This window comes from Suricata suricatta, chromosome 7 (assembly GCF_006229205.1).
Source record: "Suricata suricatta isolate VVHF042 chromosome 7, meerkat_22Aug2017_6uvM2_HiC, whole genome shotgun sequence".
In the NCBI taxonomy this organism is placed as follows: domain Eukaryota; kingdom Metazoa; phylum Chordata; class Mammalia; order Carnivora; family Herpestidae; genus Suricata; species Suricata suricatta.
This window is the reverse complement of record NC_043706.1, coordinates 140817942-140832213: the sequence shown is the minus strand read 5'-3', so window position 1 is coordinate 140832213 and position 14272 is coordinate 140817942.

Sequence of the window (14272 nt, the reverse complement as noted above, 5' to 3'; positions counted from 1 at the left end):
TTAAATGGATTAAATAAAAAGATCAAGAGCCATTTTTAAAATCATAAACTTTTTTCTTTTGTAAGCATTATAAAACCATTCACTTCCCAGGGTGGATATTGCTGTGTGGTCTGGTCACATACATTTAAGCTACAGACATTCTAGCATCCTTACTAGTGTCATTTGATGTTTTGCTTGTAAACTTGCTGCCTGTCATGGATGCCAGTCACTGCCAACGATCTTCCATCATGTGTCACAGGAAAACTTCCATTTGCATGTCCCCTCCCTTCCACTCAGATGTGATGTTTCCAAAGAGCCTTCTCACATCTCCTCTTAGTCTGTGTCCAGCTTTCTCACTGAAAGTATTAAATAAAACCACAGTTATGACAAGTGTGGAAGAGACATCTGATAAACACCTAAAACTGTGCATATTGAAATCTCCATGCTCTGCTTGGCTGATCTCGAATATTTGAAAACCCCTGGATTTCTGTCACTGGGGACGCCCACTTCCAAACCCTTTCCTGTCCACCCAAGTCTCTTTAAGTGAAAGGAGACTATTACCCTCTAAAGCTTTAAAAATGTATTTGCCCTCAGCATCTCTAAGCCATTATAAAAATCATGCAGCTAATGACTTGGCATAAGCCCAAGACCCTACACTTGGCCTTCTGGGCACAGCCTGATGAACATCTCCCCACCTCTGCAATGATCCTAGGCTCTGCTGCCAAGATCTTGACCCCTCCACTTCCCTCCATGCCTGGCCTGGCTGGCCCACAGCCACTCTTCCAAATGTGGCTTCCTGGAAGTTGTGGAAGGACGGATCCCAGAAGAAAACCCCCAGATTCAAGGATGCCTGAAGGTTAGAGCATTAGCATGTATCCACATTTTGCAGATGGGAGAGTAAGGCAGAAATAATAAGAATCGTCCTCAGATAACGGGATGAGTCAGAGGTGCTCCCAGGAATAGACTGCAGATTTCCGTCTCCTATTACCAGCGGCATTACCAGGAGAAGACTGTGAGGGCACAGTGACCTCACACATGTGCTCAGCCCAAAAATATTTGTCTTGAGTCCTTTTCCAACTCCTCTCGAGCTGTAATAAACTCAAGTTTAAATCTTTTTTTTCCTTCAAGTTGACAACAGGAGATCAGTGTTAAAATCCTACTTCAGAATGTGTGTTTATGAATTTGTGACTTTCTTGGGGCTCCTAGTCATAAATCTGGAGTACAGCAGGCATTTCTTTCTGGCTAGATTTATGAGAACACCAAAGGCGGTCTGGAAAGTGTGTGTTGCAAAGCAAGTGCTACTGAAAGACCTGGAGACAGGGGAGTTTCCCCGGGGCCTGGGAATGGGCACATGAAGGAGGAGAGGAGAAACAGAAGTGGGGGAGGGAAGGCAAGGGAGAGAGATAAGGAAAGAGGGAGGGGAGGGAGGCAGACCTACCTTCTTGGTAATTATAGACCAGTCAATGAAAATTTGATGTTTGATTAAATACTAGACTATGTTCCAAATAAGGGTTCCTTTGCTATGCAGGCAGAGAATCATGACTGTAACATGGGAGAAAAGCCTGCTGAATCCCTTCTAGCTCTTCTCTGACAATGAAACACGGCATAGAAACAGGCCAAGCAATGACCACAGTCTACTAGGGCTTCAGTAAGACTGTTGACTTTGGAAACAACACAGAAAGGTGATAGTCTAGGAATCTCAGAAAGGCTCTCCTGAGCCTGTGGGGACGCTGCAAACTCACGATGTTCCATGGAATACAGGGAGAGGCAATCATGGCTCCCACCTCGGACTCTTGCTTGAATGGGTGGTCAGGACAAGGAATTGACCAGTGCTTTTAAGAGCAGCAAGCTCACACGTTAGAACACGAGAAAGGATCCAAAGGCACCTTGATGAATCGGATAAATCAGCCTTAAAACCATGATGAATTTAATAGTGACATACGCAGTGTGAAAATGAGAACTTGAGGGCGCTGCCTTCCTAGTCCTGACTGACAGGAGACTACAGACATGGCGTCCTGATTTTAAATACATAAAGGAAGTCAAGAGAATGTAATGCTGACAGGAAAGGGTCCAGGCAGACTTTTTTTTTAATTTTTATTTTAAATCAAGCGATCTTCTTAGATGCCCCTGGCACACCAACACTTCTTAAATAAATAAGCAGGTGCTTACCGTTTTGAAGACTCCATTTGTTTCACACTAAATTTTCCCTGACATTCATTTTGCCAAATTGATTTCCCAGCAAACTACATTGTTATAAATGATGGAAAGATGAACGTCACCCTGGCCCCTATGAATTATTTCAAATTCCTAATTGATGTCATATGAATCAATGAGTAAACTTAGTACAAAGACAGGGTATGTCAGCCTTCCCCAAAAGAATGTTCTAATGAAACTCTAGTCCTAAGAAATTCTACGGAAAAGGGTTCCAAAGACAAATGTAGTAACAATCATAACAGTGTAAGTGACCACAACTAACACACACACAACCGTGCACGCACACACACACACACTACTTCATGTCCAGCACTGTTCTAAAAACCCATGTCTCCAGAATGCTCAGAAAACCCCACCCCCTTTTATTTGTACACAGCATACATTGACATTTTACACTCTGACAGTCCCTACAGAAAAGGAGTCTATTCAGTTTTGTTTTAGCTGATGTATCCTAAGTTGATTTGACAATGGAACCTTAGTCCTGCATACCATCCATTGATGGCAACGGTGAAATGCTGAGGTACATTTATTAATCCATTCCACAGATATTCATTGAATGCCATTTTTATTTTGGCCAAACACTGAACAAAGCAAATATTAGAGAAAGATGGACAAAATAGTAGAGAACTAAAGATTCAAGTAAGACACCTATTAGAAGAGAAAACCAGTCAAAAGTATAACACAGTCTTATTTTTATAAGACCCTGGAGGGGACAGTGGAAATACACTTTGCAAAGATCATGAAATGTACACAGCTTTGAACAGCCCGAGTCTGTTGGGGCCAGTAGGCAAAAAATATCCTCAAACAATATTTGGCCTCCTGGGCCCCACATATGGCTTCTGTTCATCCTGTGATTTTCTCATTGTTTTGCAAAGAGGCATGTACTTTTAGGCTTTGAATCAACTTGGGTCCGTCGGTGACTTTCCCTTACTTTATTTTCTGGCTCTTTGTCTGCTGTTGGGAGTGAACATAATCCTCTGCCAAAAGATTTGCTTATAAGAGGATGAGCATCTTACCCTTGAATAACTGATGAAGGGCCTGAAGGAATGTATATCTCCTCATAGAATTCTTCAAGCTTATCTTATGCTTAAAACCAGACTATTATTAGGGGATTCCTCTTTTGTAATGACTTAATCCTGTTACTTACTACTGTCCTGATAAGAATGACCTTTTCTGGAGCATGTCTTTACTTCAAGGACCTTGAACTATGTAACCATTAAAGAAACGATGTAATCACCCATGGTATATAAGACCCTGGCTATCTTAATAAAGGGTGGCTTTACCACCATCCACGTTGTCTGTCTTGTCTTGGTCTCGTCTAGTCTTGTCTTCTTTCCTAGAGATATTGCGCCGACACCAACCCCCTACTCGGGACCTTTCAACTGTGGGGCGTGGGTTGGTCCCCCGTATGAGTCTGCATGGCATTGACAGTGTGTTGAGTTTATGCACAGACCAGCTACGTTTCAAAATAAAATTTATTTTAGTTGTCTTGAAAGACCCTAAATAATGTAAATCTGCCTCAAACACAAAGGAGATTTGTGCAACTCTGAGGAAAATGTCCTGGCCCCATGATGTAGTGCCAGCAGAGGTCACCAGGACCCCCCCCAACTACTGGGATTTATTGTCACCTTTGTTCTGTGGCCAGCCGGCCACCGTTGCTTGAGAGAGGGGCTTGAACAGGTCTCCCTCAGGAACTTCATTCCAGACCTTTAAGTGTGCCTGAAGGATGATAGGAACAAGTGTGCGTGTGCACTGGCACACGTGTCTCTGTGTGTGTATGCACGCATGTATGTGTGTGCAGATAGAAGGGAGGAAAATGGACTGAAAAGATCAGCCTAATATTAAATATCAAAGCTCAGAGCAACTCGCTGCCCTTACTCAGGGAATGTAGAGACTAAGAAAATTTTAGATCATAATTACCATAAATTTTGGTTTATAAGTTGGGTCAGATTTGCACACTTTGCTGTATCCATTACCCCCAACTACAGCAATTTCCATTTCCCCAAAGCAATCATTGAGAGAGTTAACTTTACGGTAAGAACCAAAATGTCAGCCTCTCCATTCTCTTAAATGGTGTCAGAGCTCTTGGCTTTTCATTTAAAATCCTTTCTCTTGTTAAATTCCAACAATTAAGAACAACCATTCAGGTCAGTCCTCTGGTTTAAACACCACACTCCGGCTTCCCTTCTCCTCTTGCGATGGGACTCCTGAGGACCTCAAGACGACAACATGGTAAGTATGGGTGAAAAAGAGGTGACAATGAACGTGGCACCTGTGTCCTTATCAACACCAACCCAAGTGCAAGGCTCATGAGCTCAGTTATTCTGAGATCAGCTTTGGGGAAGGCCGCACTGCTGAGGGTCGGGTTAGCAGGACAACAAGCAAGCTAACAAGTCACTAGAGTTGTGCCTGTGTGTGTGTGTGTGTGTGTGTGTGTGTGTGTGAGAGAGAGAGAGAGAGAGAACATACACCCGTGCATGTACACACAATCACCATATAAACCCCTCTGCCTCTCCCACACTCACACTCTATCTCTAACAAAAATAAACATTAAAACATTTTCTTTAAAAAGAGTTCTTATTATTCCAAAATTCGCTATTTACACTAGAAGTATTATAATCCATGAAATAATAGGCTGGTAAGGCGAGAGAGAGAGATAACAGTGAGTGTAATCAAGTAATACTTTTTACTGTCTGCATATTTAAGAAAATTCAAGGAAACTTGACGCTATCCCTCTAAATACTTTAAAGCCATGTTTTAAAAAAAATTTTTCTGTTTTTTATTTATTTTTGAGAGACAGAGAGAGACAGCACGAGCAGGGGAGGGTCAGAGAGAGAGGGAGACACAGAATCTGAAGCAGCCTCCAGGCTCTGAGCTGTCGGCACAGAGCCCGATGCGGGGTTCGAACCCACAGACTGTGAGATCATGACCTGAGCTGAAGTCTGATGCTTAATCAGCTGAGCCCCCCGGGCGCCCAAATAAGATCTCCTTACTAGGGATTTTTTTAAAAAAAATAAACCACCATTACTTTCGCTTTATCGTTTGCTTCACAAAGGTCATTAAGACTTGACTGCTTGGTCAATGCTTGTGATTTTTACAGCTCTACATCTTCCGGTGTATGTTTTTACAGAGAAAACTGCTGCCGTGCTCACATCATCACTTGTACAAAACTAGCCTAATTCCATACAGATTGAAAAGACCTTGGCACCGCCTCTGTCTCTGGTGAAAAATGAGCCCCATTTGATGTCTGACCTTCCAAACAGGCGTAGCTTCCACGGAAATCTATAGGATCCAGCGGCCACAGCTCTTACCTTACAAGAATGGTGACCTGAGCCGTCAGGGGACACCACACGGGAAGCAGGGTTGACTGAACACTCAAAACTACGCTGAAATGAAGAGGATGCCTAGAAACGCCGAGGGGGCGCTGGGCCTGGAAGCCGGACGGGTGGGTCGCTGAAGACGGGTGCAGTCGGGCCCTTGAGAACACGGCTTCGAGCGTTCTCCATCAGTCGAGGCTCACCACTCACCACGGAGGTTTCTCACTGCCCTTCCACAGGACGGATCGCAGTGACATCGTCACGAATTGTGACGTTTGTACAAGAGACTTGTGGCTGAGGGTGTGTTAGGTCATTTGGAGAGACCAACTAGCATCTTCGTTCTGTTTGTGGTCCCTTGTGAAATGCTCATGAATGCAGCGGCGGATTCTTTTTCACGCTGTTGACAGAATTCCTCTGTATCCCCCCAACAAGAGGTTCCCCTTGGCCTTTGACCTTGCCAGGCATCTCTCTGCTCCCCAGAAACAGACGCTTCTTTCCCTTATTTCCTTGGAGGGCGGGGCACGAGAGCTTGTTAAATGGTGGAGCACTTTCCTCTATAACCTCCCGGTTCCTTGACTTCTGGTGCTCCCGGCGCACGGCTGTGGTCACCTTGGGAAGTCTGGGTCAATGTCTCATGTTGGGTTAGGATGGGAAATTTGGCCAACGCCTGGATACTCTGAAAGGAATCTCCTGCCATTTGGGGAACTGTCTTCACAAACAAGTTTACGGCGTGTGCTTGTGGGGCCCGCATCTCGCCTTATTACCTGCTTTCTCCTCGCCCCAAATGGGCCACTCAGGTGCCGCTCGGAGAATTGTTTTATTGTTCCGCCGCAAAGGTAGAGCGTCCGATGCAAAGATTCAAAGATTGCGTTGCTGGGGTACTAACAATAAGCCCTGGAAGATAAGCAGAGGGAAAATTTTTAATTAAAACTCATTAACATGAAATTGGAGTTTCTGGTCATTAATCGTGCAGTCTGATTTAAATTTCCAAAGCTCCTTAGGTCTTGCACTAGTGATTGAATCTGTGGGAACAAGGATATTCATGTGTTGTTTTGCCTTTGCAAGTGACTTTGTCAGACTTCTGTGCAAGTTTTATTTTCACTCTGGAATTAGACTGAGGTGATGTGCCTGCAGACAGAGATGGGGATGCGGCAGAGAAATTAAAAACTTAGCCGTACCTCCCTGGGGCACATGAACCAAGTCTTTCTAGGTGCCCAGAATCCTCTTCCTGGAAAATAAAGTAATTCGGTATTGATGTATTGATGGCCTTTGTGAATAGTTCCAGGCAATGTATTGAAGGCATTTTCAAGAGCAGCATTCCTTCCCTCAGGGGTCCCCAGCATGGAGGAGCAAGGGGGTCTCAGGAAACACAGCCCCTGGCGCAGGGAGCCAAGTGCCTTCCAGTCCTGGTCCTGGCAGATGTAGGACAACCAGGGTCAAGAACCCCCACACCTCTGCACTGCTGTAGGGGAGCCGTGGCCTGGGGAAGATCAGTCTCTTTAGCTTTGTGTCTGGGATCTGGAAGAGACAACCCAAGTGCATCAACCCAGTGTTTACTGGCCAATGCCATGGCAATGGTGACACTCATCCTGATTATGGTGGGTGGGTTTGCACCTCTGCGGGCTGTTCTAGAAGTAGTGAGGATTGTTTCAGGCTGCTTGGAGAAGGACAAATGGGTGGAAAGAAATTCTGGTACTGGTTGGGTATACTTGAACCCAAAAGGATATATTCTTTGTCATTAAAAATTATTCTTATTAATGTGTTTTTTGATGGTAAATGCAATACATACTGATGTATGATACTAGTAAAATGCTGTTGAAGTATAGGAACATAAAATCACCTGAAATTCCTCACCCAGAAGTGATCATCTTTTTATAATGTGCTGTATTTCTTTCTAGGCTTTACTCATGAAAAATTAATTCTGGTGTCACATAAATGGTTCTAAAAAAGGATGGCTGGAAGTTTACATTTAGCAATTGTATATTCTCCTGGCTTTAAATTTGAAATACACAACACACACATACATTTGGCAGAGAGAGAGTGAGAGAAATTTACTTTTAGGAATTGGCTCACGTGATTGGGGGGTGGGGGTAGGGGCTGGCAGGGTAGACCAGCAGGCTGGAAAACAGGGATGAGTGAATGTTGCTGAGAAAGGCTGCAGACCCGTCTGGGGGCAGATTCTTTCTTCCTGAGGGAGGTCATGCTTTGCGTTTGGGGCCTTCGACTGTTTTGATGAGGCCCTCCCACGCTGTAGAAAGCCATCTGCTTTACTCAAAGTCTATCCCTTTAAATATAAATCTCGGCTAACGCTATGTTCACAGCAACGTGTCGACGAGTGTTTGACAAAGCATCTAGGTGCTGTGGCCGAGACAAGTTAACACCTGTAACTAACCATCCAGCCAGTGAGGAATGAGTGAGGGGAACTCGGGCTGTGACTGGCCGGCCCAGAGAAGCTCTACCTCCATGGGTTAGCTGGAAGTCAGACATGGGCGGGCAGGGGGACGTTCTTAGGAAAAGGAGGAACCATTCTGTCCTGGCCACTTCTCTCTACTCCTTCGCAGATGATTTGTTAACAGACTTTGGTGGAAACCCATCTCCACAGATTCAGTCTCTCTGAGGTCCTGGGTCTCGGCCAGGAAGCCCCGAGCAGACCCCTGGAACGTGCCGAGGGGCCCCACCTCTCAGGTGTGGCTCTTGGAGGCGGTTTGCACCCCAGGCCATCCGAGGACTGAGAAATCGGAGTAACCGACAGGCTTTCACTCAAGTGTCCGGGGGGGAGGGTGCCTGGGTGGCTCATTTGGTTAAGCATCTGACCCTTGATTTTGGTTCAGGTCATAATCTCATGGTTGGTGAGTTCGAGCCCTGCATTAGGCTCTGTGCTGACAGTGGTGTAGAGCCTGCTTGGGATTCTCTCTCTCTCTTTGCTCCTCCACCTCTCTCTCTCTCAAAATACATAAAAATAAATCTAAAAAAAAAACAATTAGAAGTAAAAAGTCTCCAGTAGGAGTTCCTGATGGTTCACCTCAATGTCTTGATGAGACACCAGGAGGTCAAGGACAGAGGAGGGCAGCTGGGGCTCTGTCCTTGGGAAAACCTCTTTTCTGCTTTGGCCCTTTGTGTCCCTGCAGAGACTGCTGGGGGGAAGGGCTCCTGGGTTTGATGAGTGAGAGTTATTTATTCTTAAGGAAATTCGCCCCTGCATTCCACCCACCTTCTAGTTATCACTTAAGAACGACTTTATTTTTAATATCTTTCAAAAATTTTTTGTTTTTTTAATGTTTACTTATTTTTGAGAGACAGAGAGACAGAGTGTGAGCAGGGAAAGGGCAGAGGGAAAAGGAGACACAGAATCTGAAACAGGCTCCAGGCTCTGAGCTGTCAGCACAGAGCCCGACGCAAGGCTTGAACCCACGAACCATGAGATCATGATGACCTGAGCCAAAGTCAGACGCTTAACCGACTGAGCCACCCAGGCGCCCTTATTTTTGAGATCTTAAGAATTATTCTTTATCACATGTTTGCCCATAGAAATATCACATGACACAAATATTTTTCTACATTTCTTTTTTTTTTTACCTACTATGTATTACATTATTTTCCTGGTGGACATGTATATATTGCCACATTTTCCAGTTTAAAACCACAAGATACAAAATTACTAAACGTAAACTCCAGCATCACTTGTGTGGAACCATTTATGTGACATCAAAATTAACTTTTCATAAGTAAAGGCTAGAAGGAAATAGACCCTAATGTCAAAGAATGGGAATTTCCGAGTAGAGGGCTTGCAGATGATTTTATTTACTTTGTTATAATTTTGTGTATTTTATTAATATTCAATATGAGAATGCATTGTATTTGTAAGTAGAATATATAATAAAAGAATTTTTAAAGACAAAGAATAAAATTGCATTCAACGAAGACATGATCTATGTAACAGGTCTTTCTTAATTTAATACAAAAGAGATTTCAGTAATTTGCTAAGCTTGTCTGACCCACCCCTGATATTTGGGAAACTAGATGAGCAATTATTTGCAAGGCTTTAGCGATAGAAAGATAAACAAGTATCAAAATCTTGGGGCTCCTGGGTGTCTCAGTCGGTTAAGTGTCTGACTTTGGCTCAGGTCATGATCTCACAGTTCATGGGTTCGAGCTCTATGTTGGGCTCTGTGCTGACAGCTAGCTCAGAGCCTGGAGCTTGTCTTCGAATTCTGTGTCTCCCTCTCTCTGTGACTCTCCTCTGCCCATGCTGTCTCTCTCAAAAATAAATAAAACATTTTAAAAATTTTTAAAAAAACAACACAAAATCTGGGGTGGACCATATTCTACTTGTCTCAATGGGCTGATTTTACCTTTTCTACTTGGTAAGCTTTGGCACCTCTTCTTGGGAGCATGTTAGAAACCACTTAGACCCATGCTGTCCAACCCCACTCAGGGCCAGCATGGGTGGCTATGGAGTCCCTAAGCCCAGTGACCCCCAAAGTCTACAGCCTGGGTCACACGGTGCCATGGACAGGACACCTCATGTTCTGATTCCAAAAGTCCCATCTCATCTACACATCTTTCATCCTTTCTGTTGGAATTATTCTGCCTCACACATGTACGGATCTTGTTTACTCTTCCACACTAGAATTCATCATGCTTTGATTTGTACACCAACTTGGTCATGTCTTTCTCCCTTCATGCCGTATAAACAGTCTAAGAGCAGGGGCCCTGCGGACTCCTTCCTGTATTCTTCGGGTCGCACACAGTAAATGTTACTCTGCACTGATGTTCCCGGGAGGTCATTCTGGATGACGGGGCTCCCTGGCTGATGGCTCCTGAGACTGTCAGGACTAGACGCGGAGGCTCAGGATATCTGTTAGACATTCTCCGTGGGACCACCCTGAGGAGCGGAGTCAGGGGTGCCGCCTGTGAACGAGGCTTTGTCAAGACCCACAGGCCAACGCTGGCAGGTGAGGTCATTGTTCCCGTCTGAAACACGTCGCCTCTGCATTTTTAAATTCAATTGAGACGAGTGGTCAATTTAGAAATTAAAATGGATTTCAGCCATAAGGGACCAGTTAAGTCTTTTAAATAAATTATTCACAAGATCCAAGCCAATAAGAGGAGAGGCGACATGAGCTCCATAAAGCAGCTCAGGAACATTGAGAAATGAAATTTACCCTATTTGACAAAAAGAAGTCCAGACTCTGATGCTTGTTCACTTGTAGGGCTCTCTGTGGTGAAACGCAAAAGCGTATTCAAGGACAAGGAGGGACAGGGCACGAATAAACACATTCATGTGAGTGGTTAGCACTCACAGAGCTCACGCTCTGTGTGACATTCAAGCATCTTTTGGTGCCTCATTACCTTCTTCTCCAGATAATTCAGCTCTGTCTCCCCAGATACTCTTTCTCTTATAATTCAGATGCTGGTTAGAAGTATTGAAATTCCTTGGATTTTTATTAAGATTTTCCAATTTCTCAGAAACGATTTCCAGGCATCAAAGCTTCTGGAAGCATGTGCAAATCAGATTTTATACTTTGAGTTCACCTGATATAACAATTAAGTTCTACGTTTATGTTCAAAGCACTTGCTTGTGGGAGGGCAGGGAGGGCTCACGTTTGGAAAGAGGGACAGACATCTTGTGATGATGAGAGAGACAGTGCGGAGGCATTGAGGTGCTGCCGACGATGAGAACAATGACAAGAAAAGCCCAGAGCACTAAGAAGGTCTCTTTAGGTTTTCAGACAGCAAGGAGAAAGGGTCTTCCAGAATCTCAGACCCAACAGCATTTTAGTTGCTTTCTCAGGTTAGATTGGAACTTATACGCTCAGTCGGTAAGAAGGACAGTGAGTTTGAATTTTTCCTTGTCTGGATTGGAAGGCAAGGGTCAGAGGGGATCTGACACAGGGAGAAGGGGAGGAGATGTTACCTAACTACGATACGAATATTCTGGAAATTCACTTCTTTTTTATACAAATGACTCTTTGTTGCAGGACACCAAACAAGGCCCAGCCTGGGGGGGGGGGTGCCCTGGGTTCCCCAGAGACCAGGGGATGGGGCTGAGCTGTGGGGTCGAGTTCCTTCCCTTCATCCTCTGAGAAGAACAGAGGCCGGGGAGACAGATTCACAAAACACATCCTGAGAGTGAGGGAGACTGACGAGCACTTCTTTTGTAAACAGAGGACTGATTCTCAGAGCCCAACTCCGGTACTGCTGGCTGCTAAGGCTGAAGTGTTCTAGAGTATTCTGGGGCTGCTACGTCATGGCTACGAATGATCTCAGGTGCAGTCTCCGTCACAGCTATGAACCAGTCCAACTGCTTTGGAACATACCAATCATCTAAATACTTAACAACTTCATGAGTTGAGGTTTACTCAGACAACTAATAATATTCTTCTTGAGCTCTGAATGAATCTAGAAAAAGCAGCAGATATTTTCTATGGTATATGAAGGCCTGTTTCCCCACACTGGTGTGAAAAGGGACTATTTGTGTACGGATAGTATAGGATCTGGGTGAATTGCAAGGGGGCTCATACCTGTAATGCTGATGGCAAATGGCTAAAATCCAGTAGCAGCAGACATCTGATGGAGTCTGGGAGTGCGTGTGTGTGTGTGTGTGTGTGTGTGTGTGTGTGTGTGTGTAATATGTGCACTGGAGCTTGGTGCAATGGGGGGTGGGGGTGTGAGGAGGCTTCGGGACCAAACCACCAACCAGTCTTAGTCTGATCTCACAAACCGTGAGATCATGACCTGAGCCGAAGCGGGACGTTTAACCAGCTGAGCCACCCAGGCGCCCCGAAAGCCATGTTTTAAGCCTAGAAATGGGCTCTTAATACAAATGCTGATTTGATTAAGGACACTTCTTCTTTAGACAGGTTTTCTTGCTTGCTCACATTTTGCTTTGTCAAACTCCACCCCACCCTTCTCTTCTGTCTGCCCTGTCGCTGTGCTCAGACAACCAGTGTTTACCAGCTGAGCGTTCTGTGTCGGTCACCGCATCATGGCGGAGGAATCTATATCTATTCATCTAAAATGTTGTTTTCTTTAATCAATGATTTATAAAACCTTAAGACTTTACTCTGCCTTTGGCTTCTCTCAGGTAACCACTGCGTCCTAGAATTCCTCTGTTCCCTGGTTTGGATCTTCTTTTCTGGATCTAAGTAGTATTCCGAGGTATTGAAATGCTATCAGATTCTGGCCCCCAAGCATCATCGACCAACCTGTGGACTTTCCTGCATAGTGGGACACGAGGAACACCCACTCGGCAGAGCCATGGCCGCTTCTCAGAGAGGGAAGGGCCCAGAAGGATATTTGTTGAGGATATTGAATGCCAGTCTTAAGGCAAATCTTTCAATATGGAGAGTTGGTTAGGTTGGATAAGGATCATTAAGAATAATTTCCTTTTTCCAGTTCTTGTAAAATAGCTTATTGTTTAGAAGCTTTATTAGGAGGTGGGGCACTTGGGTGGCTCAGCCGGTTAAGCATCCTACTTCAGCTCAGCTCATGATCTCATGGTTCGTGAGTTCAAGCCCTGCGTCAGGCTCTGTGCTGACAGCTCAGAGCCTGGAGCCTGCTTTGGATTCTGTGTCTCCATCTCTCTCTGCCTCTCCCCTGCTCATGCTCTGTCTATCTCTCTCAAAAATAAATAAACATTTAAAAATTTTAAAAAAAATTTTAAAGAAGCGTTATTGGGGTATAAATGACATACAACCAACTGCATATATTTAAATTGGGCAATTTTTCCATCAATATACATTTAAGTTTATTTTATTTTTTAGTAATCTCTACAACCAACATAGGGCTCAAACTCAGAACCCCGAGATTAAGAGTCACGTGCTCTGCCAACTGAGCTAATCAGGCACCCCTACAATGGGCCATTCATTTTATTTTAATACAGTTTATTGTCAAATTGGTTTCCATACAACACCCAGTGCCCCACAAGTGCCCTCCTCCATGCCCATCATCCCCCTCCCCCTCCCCCTTCAGCCCTCACTTTGTTTTCAGTATTCAAGAGACTTTCATGATTTGCCTCCCTTCCTCTTTTAAATGACAGGCCCTGAACAGTAAATTGGGCAATTTTATAAGTTTTGACATACATATACACTCATGGGACCAACACGACAGTCAAGATAGTGAACATAGCCATCACCCCCAAAGGTTTCCTCCTTTTTAATAATCTTTCCTTCCCACTCCTCCTCATTTCTTCACCCCAGACAACCACTGATCTGCTTTCCGTCAATGTGGATTCTAGTTACATGAGTGGAATCACACCACATGCACTCTTTTTGTCTGGTATCTTTCACTAAGTAATATTATTTTGAAATTTATTTATGCGGTATATATCAAAAATTCATTCCCTTTAGGGGCACGTGGGTGACTCAATCGGTTAAGCTTCCAGGCTCCTAAGTCAGGTGCTCAGGTCATGATCTCGCAGTCCAATCTGTGGGGTTGAGCCCCACGGCAGGCTCTGTGCTGACAGCTCAGAGCCTGAAGCCTGCTTCAGATTCTGGGTCTCCTTCTCTCTCTGCCCCTTCCCCACTCACACTCTGTCTCTCTCTCTCAAAAATAAGCATAAAAAATTTTTAAATAATATTAATAATTCATTCCCTTTAGAGTTGTAAAGTACCCCATTGTAGGGATATATCACAATGTGTTTACCCATTCATCCACTGAAGATCATTCAGGTTTTCTCCAGGTCCAAGGTTTTACAAATAAAGCTACATTAAACATTTGTGTATGAGTCTCCGTAAGGACAGATGCTTTCATTTCTGTTG